The following is a 24,989-nucleotide window of genomic DNA, read 5'->3' on the forward strand; positions in this document are numbered from 1 at the left end:
ATGGTAGAGATAATTTAGTCCAACCAATTCATTTTATAAATGAGGAAACTAAGATGCAGAGAATTTAAGTGACTTGCCTAAAGTTATCCAGTAAGCCAGAGAGCTGTTATCCCAAACCAGGTCTTCTGATTCTAAATCTATTACTCCACATTGCTTATGAGTTTATAATGAGGGACTAGTTAACTGAGGCTTTGTCCTTGGAGCATGCCTGCTGGCAAGTGAATGGAAGTATGGTGTGCTGATTTCTGGAAGTGCATGTAATTCAAAACATGCATCGTAGTATATTTGTAGGTAGTATATTTGATGATCTTTTCCTGTCTGCTTACTGTGTAGTGATGAAAAAGGCTTTTAATTAACTGGTGATCAAGAACTGAGTGTGTATATAAAATATACACATGGAAGAAAACTTTCCCTAGGGTCTTTTGAGGATGAACTGCTATGGGCCTCTCTCTCACCCAGGCGCCATTGCTTGTAGGGCACAGTGTCTCTAGGGGCAGAGAAATTCACTGCTAGACTAGGTCAAGCAGGTTACTGCCCATGGGTGACTCCTCACAAGGTTTAGCAGCTGGCAAGTTCCTGATGACCAGTGGGTCTCCTGGTCTTTCAAAGTTCCACCTACTAGGTTGTAGCCTACTCTGTTCTGTCTCCTGTGCTCACTTATCTAAGAGCTGAGAAAAATGACAGCCAGAGAAACATCAGAACTATGTATTTGGAACTTAATTGTACTTAGGTGAGAAAGAGGCCCTGAGGTTCCTCCCTTTCCCAGGGGTTCACAGCAAATATTCCTCCTCAACTGAAGATCACCAAATACTTTCCTTATTGTCTGTGCCTGTTATATACATGTGACTTTTGTCCAGGATGGCTCTCTGCATGGATGTAGACCATCCAGCTCTCTCTAGCAAAAAAGCTAAAATTTGTAGCAGGCTGAATAATGATCAAGAAATAGAATTAAAAAATTATAGTAAGTAAAAATTAACACTGTAGAACTACAAAATATCAGCCAAAAGCCCATGGGCAAAAGGAAAGAGGTTGGCTAAGCTGTTGAGGTTTGGGATGCTGGGGACCTCAAAATACCAACCCAACTGGGGCCTGCTTGAATGAATTTGACACAAGCCTTCTTCAAAGGAAAACAAAGTTTATTAAAGATTCACCAGACTGGATTGACTCTTAAGGAGCCTAAGCATTTGTAACACTTATGTTAACAAGCAGGCTAGATAGAATCTCAGCTAGACAGAGTCTGATCTGGATTGAATGGGAGTGCCTTGATGGAAGCAAGATGGAACTTAAATACAGAAAAAGACTGAAGGAAGAATCCAGGTGTCATCAAATAGTCTGGCCCAGGAATGGTCTTGATAAGGGAAAATCAGCCTGAAATGTAGATCAAGTTCAGGGAGGATCCTGATGGAAGTGGCTGGTAGTCCAGGCAATAGGACCCAGATAAGATCAAGGATCAAAGGCAGGGAGCACCAGGCTGGGTGACCTGGGCCTCAAGAGAATGATAAATCAAATAAGGGGAATCCAAGGAGCCCCCCAAGGCCAGGCTTTCTGGGACCCTTCAGAGAAATGGGACCAAAACCTTCCTAGTCCAAGGGACAAGGGTCTCTGCTGGGGCTCATACCCCATCAAAACCAAAGCTAGGCAAGCAAACCAGTGGCCTCCAAACACAACCAAAGACACAGATAGATGAGGGAAAGGTAAGGGAGTAAGCATATATATATATATATATATATAGTGTGTGCTGAGTGCTTTTGTTTTTGTTTTTGTTTTTTTACAAATTTTATCTCATTTGTTTCTCCTAACAATCTTGGGAAAATTTTTTTATTATTATCCCTATTTAGCAGTTGAAGAAACTGAGGCAAACAGATTCAGTAATTTGCTCAGGTTCATAGATCTAGTAAGTGCCTGAATTTGAACTCAGGTCTTCCTGAGTCCAGGTCCAGTGCTCTAGCCACTGCACCACATGTAGTATGAAAAGCTCCATGGTTGAAAGTGCAGAGAGTGGAGGAATTCCTTGAGAAAAACCCAGAAATGTCAGAAAGTCCCAGGGTGGTCAGAAAGCTACAAGGAGTGAACTTTGAAAACTGAGGGAAACAACATTTGCCAGAGTGGTACAGCAGCACCAGGACCAGGACAGTCCAGGTGCTCAAGACATTAAAGGTCCCATCATTCTGTTCTGAGATAAAATAGAAGACCCTTAAGGTTCAGGGTTCAGAACCTTAAAGGTTCAGGGTGTTGAGGCTAATTCTAGGAGGCACAAGTTAGTAAAAGACCCTAAATGATCTAGAATGGGACTAATCAGGACCAGCTGATCACCCCAACCCAAAGTGCAGCAGGGAGAGGAACCTGGCTCTAGTGCAAAGCCTCAATTCAGCAAATGAGGAAAAAAGCTGGAAAAATGAGTAAATCAAAGAAAACACAGACTGTTTTAAAATTATGGTAGATCTAGAGATCCCTTTTGGATTTTGTACTCAGATCTAGCTCAGCAGATAATTTAAAGGTCTTTTATTATCACATAACAATCACAAAATGTTTGCGCATGCTGAATCAGAGTCAGGGACCCTTCATAACGCACCATCACCTATTTCTGGAAGCCAACTCCCTAAATCTCCATGCAGGTTGCCACCAGACAGAGTACACTGCACATGCTACAAGGATAAGACCCTCTCCCATTGTTGTTGTAGTTCAGAAGTGTCTGACTCTGTGACCCCATTTGGAGTTTTCTTGGCAAAGATACTAGAGTGGTTTGCCATTCCTTTTCCAACTCATTTTACAGATGAGGAAACTGAGGCAAATAGGGTTAATTTACATAGCTAGAAGTGTCCGAGACCAGATTTGAACTCAAGAAGATGAGTCTTTTTGACTGAAGTTCCGTATTTTATCCACTGTACCAGCTAGCTGTCTCAGTCCCTCATTACAAGCTATTAATTTATATTGTTGTGTATGAGCCTAAATAGAATTTTTTTAAAAGTAGAGAAGTAATTTTTGCATATGGCAATGACTTTCCAGATGGAGAATGGGATGCAGATCAAGAAAAACTATCACTTGGGTAGTATTAATGTGAAGCACTTTGCAAAATTTTTCAGAAGACTCACAATATTATACTTATATCCCTGCTGGTTAAGATTATGAAGGCAATGAAAGAGAATAACCAAGTGACTTATATGGAAAATCAGACTCTTTAACCCTGAATAAAATTCAAATTTCTTTGGCATTCACAGGAGGCTTCACAGTCTGGTACCTTCTTATTTTTTCAGTCCCATCTCCAGTTTCTTCTCTCCATGTTTTTACCAAAACGATCTCTTCCTCTTGAGTGCAAAGTTCACTCTCCAATTTCCATGTTTTTGCTCACCCAGTTTCCTGTACTTAGATTGTTCTCCCCTCCTCTTTATCTTTTGAATTTCTTAGTTGCCTTTGATGCCACTCCTGGCCAAAACTAACATTCCCATTCCCACCCCCCACCCCCAATGCAATGATTTCTAAGTGAGATTAGCTCCTTCTTGCTAGTTGCTGGAATCTGAATCTTTCCAATAATTTGGGTTCCAAAATAATATTCTTTTTTATAGAAGACCTACAAGCCATGACTGTTTCCTCAGACAATCAGAGCACCCTTTTTGTCAATGTCACTCTATTTCATCCAAGGCACAAACCTGGAAGAGAATAGGCATAAAACATCTACAAGCAAAACCTCAAAGAAAAATACAGTTTGGCTATGAGATGAACTAGAATGACTAGAAGAAATGAAGTAAGATTAAAAACAAACTTTAGAAATGATACAAATTATACGGCAAAAAAAATTTTAAGTAAATGAGGGAACTGGAGGAAAAAAAATTTCAATCAATATTCAGTCTGTAAACATTTGTTAAATACCTATTCTGTAACAGGCATCATGATTAAGTACTAGGGACACAAGAAAAGACAAAAGACTCCCTTCGGGGGAGGTCACTATCTAATGGGGGCAAAAATAAACAAACAAATATGGACAAAAACTATGTACAGGATAAATAGGAAAAAAATTACAGTGAAGGCACTAGAATTAAGAGGAATTAGGAACAGTCTCCTGTAGAAGATGAGATTTTAACTGGGATTTGAAGGAAGTCAGGGTTTCCAGGAGGAGGAAATGAGGAAGGAGAGTATTCCAGGTATGAGAGACATGACGAACAGAGTGTGGCCTGGACTAGGGAGACACCAGCAGGTTATTGCAATAGACCAGGAGTGAGGTAATGAGGGCTTTCATCAGGACGGTAGCAGTATCAAAGGAGAGAAGGGGGTTTATTAAAGAGATGTTGCAAAGGTGAAAGCCTGAAAGCCTGAAAGGACAGGCTGGATATCAGGGATGAGAGATAGTGATATATCTAGTATGACACCTAGGTTGAGAGCCTGGAGACTAAGGAAATGTCAGTATCCTCAAAAGTAATTATGTCATATATATATTGTATTCACTTATCCACAACCATGTTTTATTGGCCCAATAGAATGGGAGTTCCTGGAAGGCAGAAGTTGTCTTAGTTTTGTATTTGTACACTGCATCACCAGTGCCTGGCATATGTTAGACATTTAATAAGTGCTTATCAATTGATTGATGGATTGAAAAATTGATCTCTACCAGAGTGGGTTTCTGTTTTCATTTCCTTTTCATATAAATTCTACAAATTGAAAATCCAAAAAAATAATACAACATTGATGATACTGATTAGCAACTGCTTACTACAACAGTTTTTCTAAATGAAGTTTGACTTCATTTCGTTGTCCTGTTAAATTAATAAAAGGTCCATCTACCTGTACTGAAATGTAGCAAAATTAAAACTGTCCTAGTCAAAGTAAATGAAAAAGTAGTTGTTTTTATTGCCAGGTTTTGTTGTTATTTGTCTGTTTTTTTTTAACAGCAGTAGCTTTGAAAATCATATCTTTATCTTCACACACAAAGCTCAGAATTTGGCAGTTTCTTATCAGTAGTTGAAACTGGTGGGGTTAAATTATGTAACTGTCATTTTTATAGCTATGCTTCAAGATCGCTTGATTATAAGATAGTCTTATCTTGATGAAAGGGAAGAATTGCCAGATGAATTGTCTCAAATTGGCCCATTTCCTTATTTTAAAATGCATCTTCTCCTTGAGGTCATTGTCATAAAAATTCCTGGTCCTTATTAAATTGAAAAGCAAGAGGTAAGGACCTAACAGTAAATCTGATTCTTTTACACCAATTACATTAGCCCTATTCAGGGCCAAGCACAGATAGGTGGTGCAATGGATAGAAAGTGGGGCCTGGAGTGAGGATGATGACTTGAGTTGAAATCTGGCCTCAGATACTTACTAGCTATATGATCTGTTTGTCTCAGTGTCCTCATCTGTAAAATGAGCTGGAGAAGGAAACGGCAAATGTCTTTAGTATCTTTGCCAAGAAAACCCCAAATTGGGTCACAAGGAGTTGGACACTACTGAAAAAATGAACAAATTCAGGGTCAACCTTTCAGGAAAGCCGAATAGGAAGATGAAGAAGTCAGCTAAGAAAAGCCAATCTGAGGCCCATGGTGCCACCATTTCCTTACACTAGACCTGAAATTATTGTCATTTAGTCACTCTTTTGTACTAGGTTGGGACATTATTTCCAGAATAATCCCTTTTACCCCTAAATCCTATAATACCCAAACCTACTCTTAGGAAAGGTTTGGATGATCTCGTCCACACTTTTGTAAGACTGAGTTAAAAATATCTGACTCAGAATTACAAAATGCTAGAGTCAGAAGAGAACTTAGAGTTCATATAGTCTGACCCTTTAATTTTACAAATCAGAAAACTGAAGGACAGTGACTTGTCCAAGGTTATACAGGTAGTAAGTACCAAAGTCAGGGCTGAAGCCTTTTAACTACCGTAGCCTTTCTAGCATGCCAAGCAGCAGCTCATCAAAATAATGAAATTTAAGTTGAGAAATGTCTGGTACCTGAAGGCTGAGGGTTAGGGGAAGGTAGGCTTCAATGTCTCTAAAATCACATCCATCAGGGGACTATCTCCTTTACTTCCTCAAGGATCATATAGAAAGGGGTCAGTGTTTGGGGTGGGGGAGGTCTTGAGCAAGAGTAAGACAGTGACAAAATCTGAGTGGTTTGGAGGAGAAAGAGGAGGAGAAGAAGAAGGCAGGAGACAGCAAGGTATTGGGAAAGATAGGTCTGTTTTGGAGCTGGGATGCCTCATGATAGTATGTACCATGAATATCTGTTCTCTTTTTATCTTGGACAGTAAGACTCCTGGAATAAAAAGTAAGAGAAAGGGCAAAAGGTGGAGCTCAAGAGAAACTTGGCTTGCTCCATAATATCTTATTTTCCAAGACCCTCCTAGATAGAGATTGGGGATGGCTAGCACCACTTGTACTAACCTATGCCTTGTCACTGGACTCCAAATAGGTCTGGAGGAGAGAGTGAGGCTGATGATTTTGCCAGCCCCATCTCACTTAAATTCAATTCACTTGCAACTCAAGACATCAAGCTCCTGATGCCAGTTTTGAGAATTAAGGACAAATTACAACAAATCTTCAGAATGGACAGTTATGGCAGGTAAGTATACTTCTCCTAAAATTTTTTTTGATAGGAATATATCAATGAGATCCAAGATAACAGGGAAGGTAAGAAAACCCAGACTCTCAACTTCCCTTTCTTTGTTCTTGAAGAGACATCCATCCTCAAGCTTTACAGTACAGAAAGGAAATAGCTGATATAGGGAAGGTTGGGGTAGATGCTGAATCATGTGCTAAAAGCCCATGCTCTCCACAGAGAATGGGCAGCCGTTACATTCAGATTGACATTTCTGGCATGACCCTCATTGAATCAATTGCTAGAACCTTTACCTGTGATGTTTGGGGATGGAGGCAATGCTAGCAAGAACTGAGACCTAAACTTACAGTAGAGATACAACATATCTAATGGGAGTCAAGCCCTATTGGGGCAAATCAGGTCTAGAGATAGGATAGCTCCTGGGGCACTTGAAAACATCAGATTTTGAAAATGATATCACTTGCTGAGACAGATGAATGACAAACTCTCTTCCCTCAAAGAATCCTTGCTTCCAGTTGATATAGTCCCCTGACTCATGATGAGGATCCCATATACACAACTCTTCCTCCAATCCTTCCACCATCTTGGAAAAGTGGGAAGAGCAGCTGTAGGAGGACTCCATTTCAATATATTTTGGAAAATGTTTTTCCATCAATTTTTTCTGGTACAATAAAATTTGTGTGATGAACAGGGGGATTGAATGTATAATAAAAATACAAGGCATATATGTTCTTACCTATTTATTGTTATTGCGCAGTTTTCCAGAAATTTTTGCAGCTTCTTAGTTGCATAATTTTTCTTGACTACAGTCACATCCATGTCAGATAAGTATAAAATTGAGCAAGCATCCTTTTCAAAAATATTTCTGGCTTTGTCTTTGCAAGCTGCGGGGTTGAGAAAGAGTTGCTTTCTTCACTTGTGCTTTGGAAGGAATGAGTTGATTTCCAAATTATTCATATATTCACATGGGTTTGTCTAAATGCAGCTTGTAAGGAAGCATGAATAAATATCTTTGGAAACTTTCCCATTCCTCTCCAAGGAAGATTTTGATTCCTATCCTTCTAAGAGATCTCTTCCTAAAGAGATCCTAGAACACATGTGGCCTTAAGGCCACAGGTTCCTCATCCCTGTGACTTAGAACTTTGCATGTCTTCTCTGAAGACAGAAGAATAATTCTCCTCTCCCAAGGATCTCAGCAACTCTACCTCTCTTGAAGTCTTGGAGTGTTGAGAAATCATTCTCTCTACCAGTGAGGAGAGTCTTATGCAAATATACCAGATTTGAATCCCAGTTTACAAAATTATTAATATTACTTCTGAATGAGAAGGGATATATACCCAAAGTGGGGAATTAAAGAACCAAATTTGAAATTATTTTATATTGGTTTTATTTTACATCAGGTCTTGAAAGATTGGGCAAGATTGAGCTGCTTTCACACAGGCATAGAGAAAAATCTCTGTTACTGTTTAGTTAATTAATATGACACCCTATTTTCTGTAGGCTTCTAGAAAGTAGAAACACAAACTGGGTATGGGCTGGTGTTGCTTCTACAGAACCTCCAGAGTCATCTGAGAAACCCACCAAGTATACACCCTGCTCACACCCACATATCAATGAAAAGAAAAGGCAGTGGTGGGTGTGTGTGGAAAAGAATTACAAGCTTAAAGTAAAGTTTGTAGTACAACTCATAGCCTTTTGCAATTCTGTGGAATTCTATGGAAACCACAAATTCAATTCAAAATGAATATTTTTTGTTGTTATAATTATCCAAAAACCTGAGGGGAAGGAAAGAATTCAGCCTTTGCAGAAAATGAACTTGACTTTTAATTTGCACAGCTTGGCTCCTTTTCTGTTTCATTTCTCAGAAATAAAGATTATCTGTTTCAACTCTTCCCACTATCCAAATGACATTATGAATCATTTCTGGCTCATTATCTTCTATCCTGTATTGACTGCACCCTATTATTTATTTATTTAGCAAACAGCAGATTAAAGAATTCATCCTTCCTTTACTGCTTCAGAACCTTTAAAAGAAGAGAAGAAAAAGAACAACCAGGTCCTGGTCAGTGCAAATAATGAATCTCCTGAAGTGGTCCATGTATTCTAATTCAAACTTTCAGAAGCTATAACTATGTAAAATATGGTAATTGATTCTAGCCCAAGGAAAATAAGCAGTGTAAATTTGAACAATGGAACCACTTCAAAGGATTCATTATTCATGCTAATCATGTATTTTAATGTGACCTACTAAGAACGTCACGACATTACCACCTCCATATTAACATCCATGCGTCATTAGATCTGTGATCTCATAAATGGGGTATTTTCTCCCATCTCTAGCCGCTGATTGTCCTCAATGCCTGCAATGCATTCTGTCTTCACCTCCACATCTTAGAGGCTCTGGTTTCCCTCCAGACTCAGCTCAAGCAAGTACCACTTTTGATCTGATGCTTTTCCTGATCCCCTCCCAACATCTGTCAGTATCTTCTTCCCAAAAATTTTATTAGCTATTTTGTGTATATTCAATTATATGTATTTTGCCTCCTCCAGAAAGATTATAAAATCTTCAAAGACAGAAACAATTTCACTTTTGTCTTTGTAATCCCAGCAGTATCTGGAACATGGTATGCTTTAAATAAATGCTCATTGGTTGCTTGGCTGATTGGCATATATGTAGATGAAAAAATCTATGGTGATATTCTTTGTGCATATCTTCTCATTTTTCAGATATGGAAAACAAAGTTAAGTGATTTGTCTAGGGTCACACAGCTAGTAAGTATCTGATGTTGAACTCAGGTTTTCTTGACTCTAAGTTCAGCTTTCTGTCCACTGTGCCACCAACTGCTTTGCAGCTTTTAAAGAGTTATGTACATATAAGATATGAACAGGATAAATGGGAGGCATGTGAACAATTTGGTTGTTAAAATGTTCAGGAAAAAGATTATGTACAAAAAAATTGATAAAATCCACTTGTGAAGAAAGAGTTTTATTGATAAAATGTTGAGGGAAAACACAAACTATTCAGAGAATGGGTAAAAAAATAACTGAAGCATTACGCCATTGTAATTTATCTGATCATTTGCATGTAACTTATTTTAGAGTTCTAGAGGCCAAAACTGACAAGATTGCAAACAAAATAGCTCTTTGAAGACTATGGGAAGATTAAACAAGGACTATTAAATTCTTATCTGATTTTTTAAAAGGCAAATTTTTGTGAGTTTTACCTCATAAGGAAAAAATGAGTCACTGACTACCATGAAACTCTGATTTGAGGTTTTGAGAATAATGAAAAAACCAGCTGTGAAGGAGAGAAGTGTGAAGAAACCAAAAGTAAGGTTTAAGTTGTTGTGCTGGGAGCCTGAGGATTGAAGGAGATATGTTGCTTTCATGATTACCTGGAGTGGGGATTGGGGCTTAGGGAAGGTTGGAGCAGTTTCTTGATTGCTATTGAAAAAGAGCTAAATTTTCCTGCTATTTAAATTTATCACACTATCTACAGTTGGAGAGTCTGGAAAAATCTGGAAGGTGTTTAGTTGCTGTCTACTGCTCTCACTAGACTGAGAAGAAGAAGTAGAGGGAAAAGAAAGATTTCATATCTGCTTTACTTTAAGAAGTACGGGGTGTATGGAGTGTTCATACCTCTGGTGTGAGGGCTTGATGAGCCCCTTTCAGGATAAGTCATCTATCTTTGGTGTTCACCTGTGACCCAATTCTCACCTCTGGCCCTAAGAAGCTGTAACAGGTGCAGCAACCACACAGCCTCCTAAAACCATCCAGGCAGATGGACTAAACCAGACAGAGAGTAACTGATAGGACAATGTCTACCCCAAGCATGTGAAGACTTCCTCCAGCAAAATAGGTGAATGAGAACAATTTTTCCAACAACCATGAAGGTACTGTGAGTGTTCAGAGCTTGGTAAGATGCGATGGTCATCCATTGCATTGACTTTTGTCTTGCCACTGGACTTCAATGACTCTAGAAGAGAAAGTGAGACTGATAACTTTGTGCAACTCTACCTCCTTTAAATCCAATTCATGAGTTAGTCAAGACATCACCCTTGTGATGTCATTGCTCCTCTTTGAAACAAAGGAAAAGCAATACTTTAAGAAGAGGACAAAGCAGGACTGGACAAAGTAGGATCCTATTGAGTAAAGAGCTGGATAGCTTTATCTGTACTTCCTAGTGAACCAGACTGAGGAGCTTTGTGGTTCTCTGACTTAAGTCTGACATAGCATGACACCTTTTTCACACCCTGTTAAGGGAAGCAGATGTTAGCTAAAAAAAAACTTGTCATTGCTTCCTCAGGTTAAGAGAAAAAAGAACAAAGAATGTCTAACAGCAGAGTGATTAGGACCAGAAAGGGAACAGCTAGTAGAAAACTAGATTTTTGTAGTGCAGATTATTCTTGAAGGCACTAAGACCTTGCAGACTAGAATTGTGAAATGTCCTGAGCACATGGATTTTTATTGCTCACATGCTTCCCTACTCACTGTCTCTAAGTATATACCCAGTTTCCCCTACAGACACTGGGTATTTTGAGGGAGATTATGACCAGGGTTTTGCTGTAGACAGTTCATACTGACTCACAAAAACTGATTGTTAAATTTTCAGTGTACGTCTTTACATCTTGGAAATTGGCAAATACTACAAACAGGGGCTTCACTCATTTATTTATTTATTTATTTATTTTTATTGTCTGTACTTGAGAAAGTGATAGAGAAAATGTTAATAGTGCAGATTAGACTTAAAAGTGGATCATGCATGTGGAGAGTAGATAGTTAAACATTTGCAAGCATACCCTTTTGTATAACTTAGGTTTATAGGTGGACCATGATGTTTTGGTTACTTCTGTATTTGCTTTTTATTGAGTAATCATGATATTACGATTATTCTTGCTTTTGCCTATTGTTAAGTAAATGTATTTGAGTTAATGGTGTCATGATGTTAGATTTTGTATAAATTTGAATCACAATGGTATCAACTCAGGAGCTATAATATCAGATAGTAGGAATGTTTCCTCTCCCCTTCTCCATCCACAGCAGGTACACTTTAGCACAATTCCTTAGTGCTTTCCAGAATGGTTAGACCAATTTACAGCTACGCTGATAGTACATGTTTGAAGCATTTTGAGTCATAGTAATAATTATTCTTTGGGAGTCCCAGACCTACCAATGTGAGGTGAGGTTGGGGTAAATAAAGCAGTTCAGAGAGATCTGTGATATTTGTTGTATCAAAACAAAATTTATCAATAATTAAATCAAAGAGAAATGCTTGATGTAATTAAAGGAATGTTAGATTTAGAGTCAGAGGACCTGGGTTTGAATCCCAGTTCTAATCTTTTTTTTGCTTGTTTTTATTTCAAACTTTAGATATCTCATATTTATATCATCTTCATTAAAACAAAAAATCTCTCTGGGGAAGGTAGGTGGTGCAGTGAATAGAGCACTGGCTCGAAGTCAGGAGAACCTAAGTTCAAATCCGCCCTCAGACACTTTACATTTACTAGCTGTGTGACCTTGGAGAAATCACTTAACCCCAATTGCCTTGCCTTTCTCTCTCTCCAGAAAAAATATCCCTTTCTTCTTCCCCACCTAGTAAGCTAATAAAAGTTAAAAACAAAGGAGCGGGGAAGAAAGTAGCTTAATGAAACCAACTCATTCACCAAGTTTGACATTATATGTAATGTTGCTGATTTTCTGTGAAGAAAGGAGGGATATTTTCTGATCTTTTCTTCAGACTCAGTTGTGGTCAATATAATTACCCTGAATTTAGTTTCTTTTAAAAAATATTTTTTCTATTAACATTGTATACATTGTTTTCCTGGTTCTTTTCATTTTATTCTGCATCAATTCATAAAAGTCATCCCATGCTTCTCTGAATTCTTTGTATTCATTTTTTTTAAGAACAGGAGAATTCCATTATATTCATGTACCATAATTTGTATAGTTATTCCATAATTGAGGAGCATTTTCATTGATTTTGGTTCTTTGGTACCACAAAAAGTGCTGCTACAAATATTTTGGTAAATATGGGATCTTTCAGTCTCTGACCTCTTTGGGGGTATGTTCTTTGTAATGGTATCTCTGGGTCAAGTAGCATAGACATTTTAGTAATTTTTTTTAGCATAATTCCTTGGTGCTTTACAGAATGGTTACGTTAGACCAAACCACAGCTATGTTGACAGTATACTACTATGTTTGTCTTTCTAGAACCTCTCTCAAAATGGCAACTTCCTTTTTTTGTCCACTTTGTCAATTTATTGGATGAGAAGTGAAACCTCAGAGTTGTTTCAATTTGTGCTTTTCTTATTATTAGAGTTGGGGAAATCTTTCATATGATTTTTATTAGTTTGCAATTAATTCTTTGAGAACTTTTCATATTTTATACTTTCTAACTGTGTAACTGTAGATGTCACTCCCTTCTCTATGCCTCAGTATCCTCAACTGTAAAAATGGGAGTGTGGAACAAAATTATCTTAAAGACTCCTTCTACCTCTAATCCTCTTTTCTATGACCTTCATCCTTCAAAAAGACCCTTATCTTCAAAAGACTATGAATCAGAAAAATGAGTTTAGAATTTCCATTATAACAACCAGTTTGTCATGGAACAAAGTTTTGTCTATTGTTTCATTTTTAAAGGAATATTAAATGACTGATACGCATAGTAGATACCTTGTTAAACGAGATATTTGCTTTACTGAATCAAAAACAAACCAACAAATGAAAGTAAAGTGAATCTTGCATTCTCTAAAATCTTTCCCTCTATTGTCATCTAGACAGCCATATGATATACTGGATAGAGCACTAGCTTTATGGTCAAGAAGACTAGAGTTTGAATTCTGTCTCCATTGTTTTCTAGTTATATGACACTGGGCAAGTTATTTAACCTCTCTCAGACTCAGTTTTCTACCTGTAATATGAGGATAATGACAACACCTACAATACAGGGTTGTAGTGATTTTCAAAGGAGATAATATGTACAAGGCAATTTGAAATAGTTAAATCATTATGTAAATGCAATTATAAAACTATACAAATGTAAAGCCATGGTCCATCGTTGAATGAATATCGTTTGCAAAAACTTGCTCATTTCCTTCTTGTAACTTCAGTAAGAATATACTTTATGAAGGTACAGTTTATTCTTTTAAAAGATTGTGTAAAGGTAGGAAAGTAGGTTTTGGGTTGATAATACTTAATAGTCTCTTGCTCACCTTTTTATGACAATAATAAGGTCTGGGATTTTTTTTCTAATCTTTTGGTTTCAGATATCTTGAAAACCCATCTTTCAACACCACTAAAATTGTATGATCTCTAGTGCGCACCTTCCCTGTGTTCTCACTCTAATCGACCTTTTTTTCTTGTTCTGGTTTTGTTCAACATGATTTTTGGGAAATCACATAAGGTTTTTAATGATATCAAGCTTTCTCTGAAAAAAATGACCCATATTTTAAATGCTGAAATTACAACAGTGATGACGGTCACCCACAAGATAAAAGAGAGGTATGTGGTCGATTTGAGTAGACTGTAACACATTACTAACCAAGGATTATGCAAGAGGACCAGCATGAAAGAGAAGATAATTACTGCTTTACAACACAGTTTGAGAGCTAGTAAACAACCCCCACTATTTTACCAGATGTTTTTGAACTTCTGTGAATTTTGTTTTTATTACTTCTGATGCTGTGATAGATCACCTTGGTAATCTGATTGGTGTGATGGTGAATATATATAAATTGATTTATATAATGTCATCTTTACTATTTTGCAGGACCTCATCATGGACATTGAATCTCTCTTCACTTACTTAGGTTTTCTTTTATTTCCGTGAAAAATTTCTTGTAGAAGTGCTTCATAGGATCTTAAATCTAGATCTTGACAAGACCTCAGACACCATTTAGTTTGATCTTCGCATTTTACAGATAAATAAGCTGAGAACTAAGGAGGGCAGGTGACTTGTCCAAGGTCTCGCTGCTAAGTAAGCATCACAGGCAGGATTTGAACAGAGGCCCTCTAATTACAAAGTCAATGTACTTTCAACTGTACTACACACAGTCTTGTGTATTTGATAGATTAATTAAATTCAATGCTTTTTGTCATTTTATTAAAAAAATGCCATTATTTTAAATATTTCTCTTGTTATCTCCTCATCTTGCCTTCTGGCTTCACTGGATTCTTTCAAAGTCCTGGCTAAAATCCTAATTTCTACAAAAAAACCTTCCCCAGTCCCCATTAAGCTAGTGCCTTCCCTCTGTTGGTTATCTCCAATTCATCCTATATTACTAGTGCTGAACACAGTGCCTGACACATAATAAGTGCTTAATAAATGCTTGTTGGCTAACTGACTGATTCATGGTTATTATTAGTAGTGCAGAAATTAGTAGCACAGATTTTTAAAATGCGAGCTTATTTTATATCCTACTACTTTACTAAAGCCCTTAACTAGATTAATTTTTGTCTGATTCTCTAGAGTTTTCTAAGAATACCATCATGTTATGGTCAAAAAGAGATAAATTTTCCTTCTCTTTGCTAAAGCTCATTCTTTTAATTTTTTTAGAAGTATTTGAGAATAGTATAATTAGTAGAGCAAAATTCCCCAATATCAAATTCATTATTTGACATTGGGGAATTTTGCTCTACTAGTTATACTATTCTCAAATACTTCTAAAATACCTCCATCATAAATGTAACCCATCTTTGCTCTGCCGACAGTCATGAGAATATAGTGATAGAAATATACATCTGTGGGCTTGGTAGATGCACCAAAGTTCACAAGATTCCTTTGTTCTTGTTCTTGACCTTAAATGAACTTCTTGGGAAAAAAATAAATAATAAGGTGGCTACACCTAAAAAACGTCTTTGGGAACTAATGGAGAGACAAAATGGGGCATTCCTAGGACTCCATTCTGGGTCTTTCATGCAGGGAGAAGAGCAATGGCTTGAGTGAAGATCATTGGAAGCTATTGGACTAGGAATTGACCTTCTGACTCGATGAAAAATGAGACACAGACCTTGGAGTTAGTAAGGATCCTCATCACAGTCAATATGGTTCTTTTTCTTCATCAAGCTCAATCTAGGAAGAGGTTTTTTTCTCCCGCCATTTTCCAGGCAATCCCATCACTTTCTGCTTTCCTCAATGTCACTCCGTGATTACTAAACCAAGCAACAAGCATTGGGGACTTTTGATTTCCCTGTTCATTTTCATGTCTCTGGTATTTAAACTATTGTTATTAAACTTGTTGACTATCAAACTTTGGCTATTTCCATTGATTACTGAAGGTAAAGAGCAGGATGAGCAGTGGAGGGGAAGGCACTGGAGATCTTCCCTGCCCCACCTCTCATTGAAATTTCTCTTGTAAGAAAGGAAAAGAAAATAGTCCGGGCACACCAATACACATAGCATTCCATGCCAGTTCTTGAATTTAGATAAATTATTTTGATCATGTTGGGAAAAATTCTTAAGTTCCTATACCTTTAAATATTCTTTTCTTTTTTAAAAATGAATTTTTTATTCAAAATTTAAAAACCAATAAGAAAGAGCATTTCTATATACACAGCAGAACATAAAGAAGGTTTTATATGAAATTGTGAATTTCCCATTTCATAACACCAAATTTTAAAATATTACACACATATGTACACACACACACAGTGTAAACTCTATACATTATTTAAACACTGTCCAACTTTTCTGTACTTTCTTCTGAACTTCCTTCTCTTTTTCTCTGCACATTTTTGAAAGTGTTGTTTTTATTCTCTTTTGTCTGTTGCTGTCTATCTCTCTGTCTTTCAGTGTCATGACTCTCAGTATCATTATTACTGACCCTTCTAATAGAGGATGGAAACAATCAATGGGGACTTAAGAGACACCCCAACTTTTCAGACTAAACCCTAAGGTAAAAGTCTTGATCTGGGATGAGCCCAGAAAATATTCATTACACATTTTATATACCTCGGTTGATTCTCCCATTCCCCAATTATCTGAGAGATAATCTAACGTGACCTCCTTATATTCTAATTCTTTTTCTCACACACCTTTCCCCCTCCTCCCCCTTTTAACCACCCCTTCAGGATCCAGAAGTTTGTTTTGCTTATGGCTATTCCTGTTTTGGTGTTATCCTGTTTCTAACACACCTCTCTCTGTTTCTGATTGTTTCCCTGTTGAACCTGATATGTTGCTACAACAAATTCCTTTGACTATTTCAGATGAGTGTTTATGTACATTTCACCTCATGCACACCAATTCTGAAAAACAGAAAATCCCACCACCTTCTTTCTCCTTCCTATTCTATTTTATTCAACCTCTTATCCTCTTTCCCCTATTCAAACCCTCAGAAATTATCCTCAGGACCTCCATTTTTCTTATTTAACTTCTTTAATAACTTTTGAAAACAGTCTGAAGGGACACTTGGTTCCTCTCCACCATTAACATTATTATGTTATCATTATACAGGTGTTTCTAATTGCTCAAATAAATTTAACTTTCTAGGTTTATCTGTACTTGTGTTTATATTTCAGAGTTCTTACTTAGCTCTGTTCTTTCCATCAGAAATGCTTGAGAGTCTCCTGTTTTAATAAAAAATCCAATTTTTACCCAGTAGAATGATTCTCAGCTTCATGGAATAAGTTGCTTTTGGTTGTAAGCTTATATTTTTAGCTTTTTGGAATATTGTTTTACAAGATGTATCTCTGCTTTAAAATAGAAGCTGCAAAGTCTTGGGTGATCCTGACTATATAGTTCCTTAGTATTTAAATTCCTTTCTGGCTATTTTATGGACTTCTTATTTTACTTTTAAGTAGCTCTGGGTTTTAGAGATAGCATTCCTGATACTTTTATTTGGGGGTTTCTTTTCAGGGGGATTTTTTCTATGTTTATTTTGCCCTGTGGTTCTAGTTGATGTGGGCAGTTTTCACTTATGATTTTTAAAATAGCATCCAGGCTTTGGGTTTTTTTAAATCATGGTTTTCAGGGATTTCAAAGATTTTAAAATTCCTTCTCTCTGATCTCTTTTTCCAAGTCAGCTGTTTTTGATATCAGATTTCTTATGTTTTGTTCTATTTTTTTGATCTTTTGGTTTTGTCCTAATATTTCTTATTGTCTGATTTCTGTTTGGTCATTTCTAGTTTTCAGATGATTGTTAGTTGTGTAAGGTTTAGCACTTTTTCTGCTAAACTATTTATTCTCCTTGTAATTCTTTTTTCAAGATTTTTAATTCATTGTTCAGTTCTTGCTTCATTTCTTTCAGGTATTCATATAGTCCTTGTATAAAAAGCCCCTCTATCCCTTTAAATCTCTGCTTGTAGTTGCTATATAGTTAACTTTGCAATAATTTTTGATACTGATTAATTTTTCCTTTGTTTATATCTCCAGTTTTAGTGTCTGAATTAGAGCTTTGTGACACTATCAGGCCCCACCTTTTACTTTACTTTCAAGTGAGATGGTCAGCTCTCCTTGGTGAAACACCAGGACTTTAGGGTCTTGTGCTGTTTTCCACTTCCTGGGGTTCAGCCCTCCAGGACCATTGAGGTTCTGAGTGCTGTATCTTAGGAGCCTGGCCTATCAGGATCCAGAGTACAGCTGCACCGTGCTGTGCTGTATCGTGCTGTGCAGCACATCTCAGTTCCCCTCCTTGGGACTTTTTGACTTCTTTTGGACTTTCTCATGGAAATCCTGTGCTCTCGGAAAAGGAAGAGATGGGGGAAGGGCCCCAATGACTTTTCTGTGTTTCTGGGGTTAAAGAAGTAACTTGCTACTGCTTTTCATTATATTTCTTGTTTTTCCTTATATTCAGTCTGGTGTGAACTTCAGGGTTTTGTGTGAGTAGGTATATGAGAAGCAGGCAGCTTACCTCCTATTCAGATCTTGGCAGGAAGTCAATGTTTTTGTTTTTAACATGAGTGACGTATTTTATCTTCCTTTTCTTAAAAACAATTATGTTTTTTATGCCTTTTGTATTTATATTATGGTTATTTCCCACTTCTCTTCCAGATTTAGTCTTCCTTTGTAACAAAGAAAAACAATTATAGGAATATAAAATATGTATCTGCTCTTGGATACAATTTTCTGTCCTATTAGTAACCTATGTCTCTGCCATGAGAAAGGAAGTATGTTTTGTTATTTCTTCGCTAGGATCTTCATCTTCTCTTGTTCAAGGTACAACTTCCTTTTCATGACCTTTTCCTTTATATTCTTGTCATTCTTGTATAGATTTTTCTTTTGGTTCCATTTATTTCACTAGTTATAATGTATTTTATCAATCACTTTCCCCACACTTACTGACATAATCATTTGCTTTTTGTGGTTGTTCCTGACATTGATATAATTTATTATGCTTTTCTAATGCTAAAGCATTCTTGTATTTCCAGTGTAAATCCTACTTAGTCATAATAATTTTTTGAAATGTTGTTGTAATCTCTTTTCCAGTATTTTATTGAAGTCATTTGAATCAATGACTATTTGTGATACTTGTCTATAATTCTCTTTCTGCTCTCTATCCTTCCTAGTGTGGGCATAACAATCATGTTTGTTTCATAGAAAAAGTTTAGTGTATGCCTAATTTCTCTGTATTTGAAAAAAAAGCATGTAGCAGAGAATTTTGTTCTTTAATCGTTTGATAGAAATATCATTCATTCATAAATCTGTCTAGACCTGGATTCTTTATCAGAATTTATTTATGGCTCACATAATTTTACATTCTGAAATCATGTTATTTAGTTTATCTGTTTTCTGCTATTTTAACTTTGGCATTTTATAATTTTATAGATGTCTAATTTAGCTTTTAATATTTATTGTCATGTAATTTGGAATAGTTTCTTATTAATTAATTTATTTTTAGTTTTCAACGTTCACTTCTATAAGATATCCTCTCTCCCCTCCTCAAGACAGCATGCAATCTGATATAGGGTATACATATATATAATATATTCATATTAAACATATTTTCACATTAATCCTGTTATAAAGAAGAATTAGAACCAATGGGAGAAACCACAAGAAAGGAGAAACCACAAGAAAGGAGAAACAAAAAAAAATGAGAGAGCAAATGGCATGCTTCAATCTGCATTCAGATCCTTTAGTCTTTTGCTGGGTGTGCACAGCATTTTCTGTCACACGTCTTTAAGAGTTGTCTTAGATCCTTGCATTGCTCAGAAGAGCTAAGTCAGAGTCTGTCTTCACACAATGTTGCTGTTACTGCGTACAGTGTTCTCCTGGTTCTGCTCACTTTACTGAGCATCAGTTCATGTAAATCTTTCCAGGTTTTTCTGTAGTCCACCTTGCTCATCATGTCTTATAGAAAAATAGTATTCTGTTACATTCATATATCACAACTTGTTCAGCCATTTCCCAATTGATGGGCATCAATTTGGGGTAGCTTCTGATCATTTTCTTTATTTCCTTTCCATTTGTTGTAAAATATCCCTTTCTCATTTTTCATTCTTTTTGCTTGGGCTTACTTTCTCATTTTTTAAAATCAACTTTTAAAAATCAAACTACAATTTATTGATTTTGCTGCTCTTTTAAAAGCAGCTTTTCATTTTACTTAAATTACTGTTAATTTTTAGTTCTGTGTATCCCACCTTTATACTTAAATTTTTCCTCTCATGATTATTTTAAGATCAATTTGTTAGTTTTCTAGTTTTTTTAATTTGTTTTTTAAAATTACATGTTCAATTCATCATTGTTCTATTTTTCTCTTTATTAATGTAACAGATTCTCTCTCTCCTCCTTGGGTCATGTGCACACACACTCTGTCTGCTTCCAGCTCTACGTGACTCATCAGTGAATTGAGTCTTCCTGAATGGTTGCTGATTAAGAAATGTCAACAGTGCAGGATACCACACCTGGAAGAGGATGATTTGGCTTTTGTGTGACAGGTTTCTGGGTTTTGAGAAGATGAGATGTGACTCCAATCAGAGTTGGAAGAAGAAAGGGGTTTTCTCTACCTTGGCATAATGGGGGCTCAGAGACATTTGGACCACTACTCCTGATATGAAACATGGACTCAGTTAGCTGGGCTTGGATCTCAGGTCCCTGGGTACATTGCTTCTTCTTGTGTTACTCCTCTACTCTAGCATAGACCTTGTAAAGACAGAAAAGTTGTTGGACTTGTGATAAAGAAAGCACTAGCATAGGAAGTATTGGCATTGGAGCAGGAGGCCATCCAAAAGAAAATCCCACTTGGCATTTGACCAAATGATCCCAGTGCAGAGGTGAAATCTAAAATTGCTACTTAATAGCCTTGGAAATACTACTATGTTCAAATGAGGCTTAAGTATTAGCCTTTCAACTTAAGGTACTAGTAGTGATATATTAGTATATTCTCTTTTAACAAATCTCTGATGCTTTATTAGTTAATATTTCCTTTTCTGGGTGGGAACAAACTGCCTAGCCATACTTGAATCATGTTTGTACATTTGGAGCCATTTTTACTTTCCTCTCCCCCTTGCTAGAGAAAACCTTAGCATTTGAGGCCATAACCACAGCAACTTCATAACTGGCAACTTTCCCTAGAGTAGCCAGGATTGAGTGAATATGAAATTGACATCTACTTCCCCTGTGGAAAAGTCAGGCAACCACAGAGCAGTGAATGCAGTACATAACTGCAAGGTTGGGTACAGAGCTTAAAGAAAAAGGTAACCTGAATCCCTGAGTGAGTCCTAGTAGTGGTTACCTTTAGCCTCTAGGCTAGATTAATGCAAAGATCTTGAGATATTAATTGTCCTTTAAAACCATTTTAGCCATGTCTGACATTTTTGGTACACTAACTCATTGTTATAATTTTCTCTAGTACAATTTTGAGTTTATTGTTTCTATGATTTGTTCTTTGATCTATTAATTATTTAGGATTTCATTGTTTAGTCTCCACATTAGTCTGTACTTTTTGTTCTCATTTATTTTACTAATTATCATTTTTAATACATTATGATCTGTAAAGAGTATTTAAGCTTTCTCCATTTGTGCATGTGGTTCACAAGTTTTTGTGCCTTAGCATGTAGTCAATTATGGGTCTAAATTCTACTAATCTGATTTGGGGTTTTTCAGTCCCAACCTAGTCTCTACTGGACATGTCAAACTAAACCTAAATAGACTTCAATGGCATTTTATAATTTTAAAACAAGTAGTCATATTTCAATTTTATTAGGTTTTGAGATCTTTATTTCAAACGTAATTTGATTTTTAAATGCCTAAAATTTTGAACCTCTGTGGAGACTATTTCTCAAGTTTAAATTTGAATTAGAACTGTCAGCAGCCAGCAAAAGGAATCTACTAACATTTTAGTTATTAAGTCACCCATCCTTAAATCCCTGACACTAGGGACCTGGAAGGGACTTGTCTCTGATATGTGTGTAGATGCAGAGGAGGTGGGGGAAAAGAGAGAGGGAAAAAAAGAAGCATCAATGGAGGAAAAAAATCAAAGATTGAGGATATGGAATCAACTCTCAAAGCCAGAAGTAGAATCCAGTATTTGCACAATAATTACATATGGATAGATATCTGAGATTCTTAACCATCCCTACTCATAATACTCATCTCTTAGTGGGAAAGAACTAAGGGAAGTACAACCAAACTCTGTTCCTAAGGGTACACAGACATTAATTTATGAAATTGGACTACTCCCAAGATATACTATAACCTGAATGTCTTCCATATAGCTTATTTTAGGACTTATGGCTAAGATCACTGCTTGAGTGGTGGCAGAAAGCCCACTTTCCAAACACCTACTTCAGTAAAAACTAAAAATATCATCAGAACAAATAATGATCAAAAAAATCCAATGAGAAAATTTAGTAAATTATTTCAGCTATCTCACAATGACAGAAAAAATCATCCACAAGACCATAGGCAATAGGAAAGGAGACTCATCCAAAACGCCAGCAAAGTGTAGGTAAACAAGATGGTAGTTTCTCAGAATGAGCAGAGACAGGTTTGAGACCCTGATAGACTGCAAGGTTCTATTTCCAGATGCTACAAGAGCAGATCAGGGTGATCAGAAACCTACAACATGAATCTTAGAAATAACAAACAACACTCAGTCTGAGATACCTAAAGCCCAGAAACTCTGGGATCCACATATAGCGCTCTGTCAAGCTTCCAAAATCAAGGGGATGGAGGAGGTGGAGGGTGGTTACAGCTACCAGTGCTCTTAGCATAAACATACCATGGGATTTGGAAGAATCCAGACAACCCAGGTGGATATTAGACAAGGAGCCAAAGAGAAAAAAAATGGTTTTCTGCAAGGACTACTTTAATACCTGGAAGATATGTTACAAAATATAAAGAGTGAAATAAAAGCACTGGAGTAAATAATTATAAGGAGAATAGCTTAGAACAGGAACTTCACAGGATTATAGAATGATAGATTTAGAACTAGAAGAGACCTTTGTGTTACTGTTTTTCATCTGTTTCAGTTGAACCCAACTCTCTGTGACCCCATTTGGGGTTTTCTTGGCAAAAATACTGGAGTGGTTGTAATTTCCCTCTCTAGCTCATTTTATAGATGAGGAAATTGAGGCAAACAGGGTTAAGTGATTTGCCCTGGGTCACACAGCTAGCAAGTATTTGAAGCCAGATTTGAAGCCAGATCAAGAAGATGAGTCTTTCTGATTCCAGCTCTGGCCCTCTATTCATTGCGCCACCTAGCCATCCCCTGCCCCATGCAAGTTCTCCATAAAATAGTCTTTTTGTTTAAGTGTACGTTTTGCATTCAAACAACATGGCCAACCCATCAGAGTTGCTCTCTCTGAAGCATAGTTTGAATACTTGGCATTTCAGCTCAAGCAAGGACTTCAGTGTCTGGTACCTTATCATGCCAGGTGTTCCTCAGAATTTTCCTAAGACAGTTCAAGTGGAAGCGATTCAGTTTCCTGGCATGGCACTGGTAGACTGTCCATATTTCACAAGCATATAACGATGAGGTCAGTACAACAGCTCTGTAGACTTTCAGTTTGTTAGTCAGTCTAATACCACTTCTCTCCCAAACCTTTCTTTGGAGCCTCCCAAACACTGAGCTAGCTCTGGTAATGCATGTGTCAGCCTCATTTTCAATGTGTACATCCCTGGAAAGCACACGACCAAGGTAAGTGAACTTATCCACAGCATTCAAAACTTCTCCATTTGTTGTAATTGATGGTTCCACATATGGATGGTGTGGTGGTGGCTGATGGAGCACCTGTGGTTTTTTTGGTGTTATTAGGCCAAAATTAGCACAGGCAGCAGAGAATTGATCCCTACTTTGTTGCATCTCAGCTTCAGAGGCTACATTGAGTGCACAAGCATTTGCAAACAGAAAATCATGCACGAACAGTCCCTCCACTTTGGTCTTGGCTTGTAACATTTTCAAACTGAAGAACCTACCATCAGTATGGTAGTTGACATTGATGCTATGTTCATCTTCATTGAAAACATTTGTCAACATGGCTGAACACATCATGCTAAAAAGCATGGGAGCAAGCACACAGCCCTGTTTCACTCCGTTGGTGACTGGGAAGGCACGAGAGCATTGTCCATTATCAAGAACCCGGGCTAACATGCCATCATGAAATTGACATACAATAATGATGAACTTCTCCAGGCAACCAAATTTTGACATAATTGTCCATAAGCCCTCATGACTAACAGTGTCAAAGGCCTTGGTCAGATCTACAAACATTGTGTACAGACCTCTGTTCTGCTCCTGGCATTTCTCCTGGAGTTGTTGGGCAGCAAACACCATATAGACTGTTCCTCAGCCCTTTCTGAAGCCACACTGGCTCTCATGTATATGGCTATCTTCCAGGTGAAGGATCAGCCTATTAAGGAGGACTCTAGCAAGAATTTTGCCAGCAATGACTAAGAGAGAGATCCCCCTGTGATTGTCTCAGGACAATCTATTCCCTTTACCCTTATAGAGATGGACAAAGGAGGCATCCTTGAACTCCTGGGGAATAACCTCCTCTTGCCATATAACCTAGAAAATTTCAGTCAGTTTCTGTATGAGCAATGGTCCCCCTACTTTGGAAATCTCAGCTGGAATAGAATCAGCACCAGGTGCTTTGTCACATGAAAGGAGCCTGATGGCTCTCAAAACCTCTTCTTCAGTTGGAAGTTCAGCTAAGGAGGGATTGACTTCAGCCTGAGATAAATGGTCAATGGCCTTAGCACTGATTGATGATAGTCTCTTGAGAACACTATGGAAGTGTTCAGCCCATCTCTCTAGGATCATGTCCTTATCACTAATCAATGTGTCTCCATCAGCAGTGAGTACTTGTGATGCACCATAAGTTTTTGGTCCACAAATAGCTTCCAGGGAATCATAAAAGTGCCGTAGATTGTTACTATCAACATAAAACTGAATTTCATCTTCCTTCTTACTGAACCAGGAATCCTGCATCTCTCTAAACTTTGCTTGTACTTTGCTTTTGATGGAATTAAATGCTGCCTTCTTAGAGATGGATGAACTATCCCGC

The sequence above is a fragment of the Notamacropus eugenii genome, chromosome 1, assembly GCF_028372415.1.
Source record: "Notamacropus eugenii isolate mMacEug1 chromosome 1, mMacEug1.pri_v2, whole genome shotgun sequence".
Taxonomy (NCBI): domain Eukaryota; kingdom Metazoa; phylum Chordata; class Mammalia; order Diprotodontia; family Macropodidae; genus Notamacropus; species Notamacropus eugenii.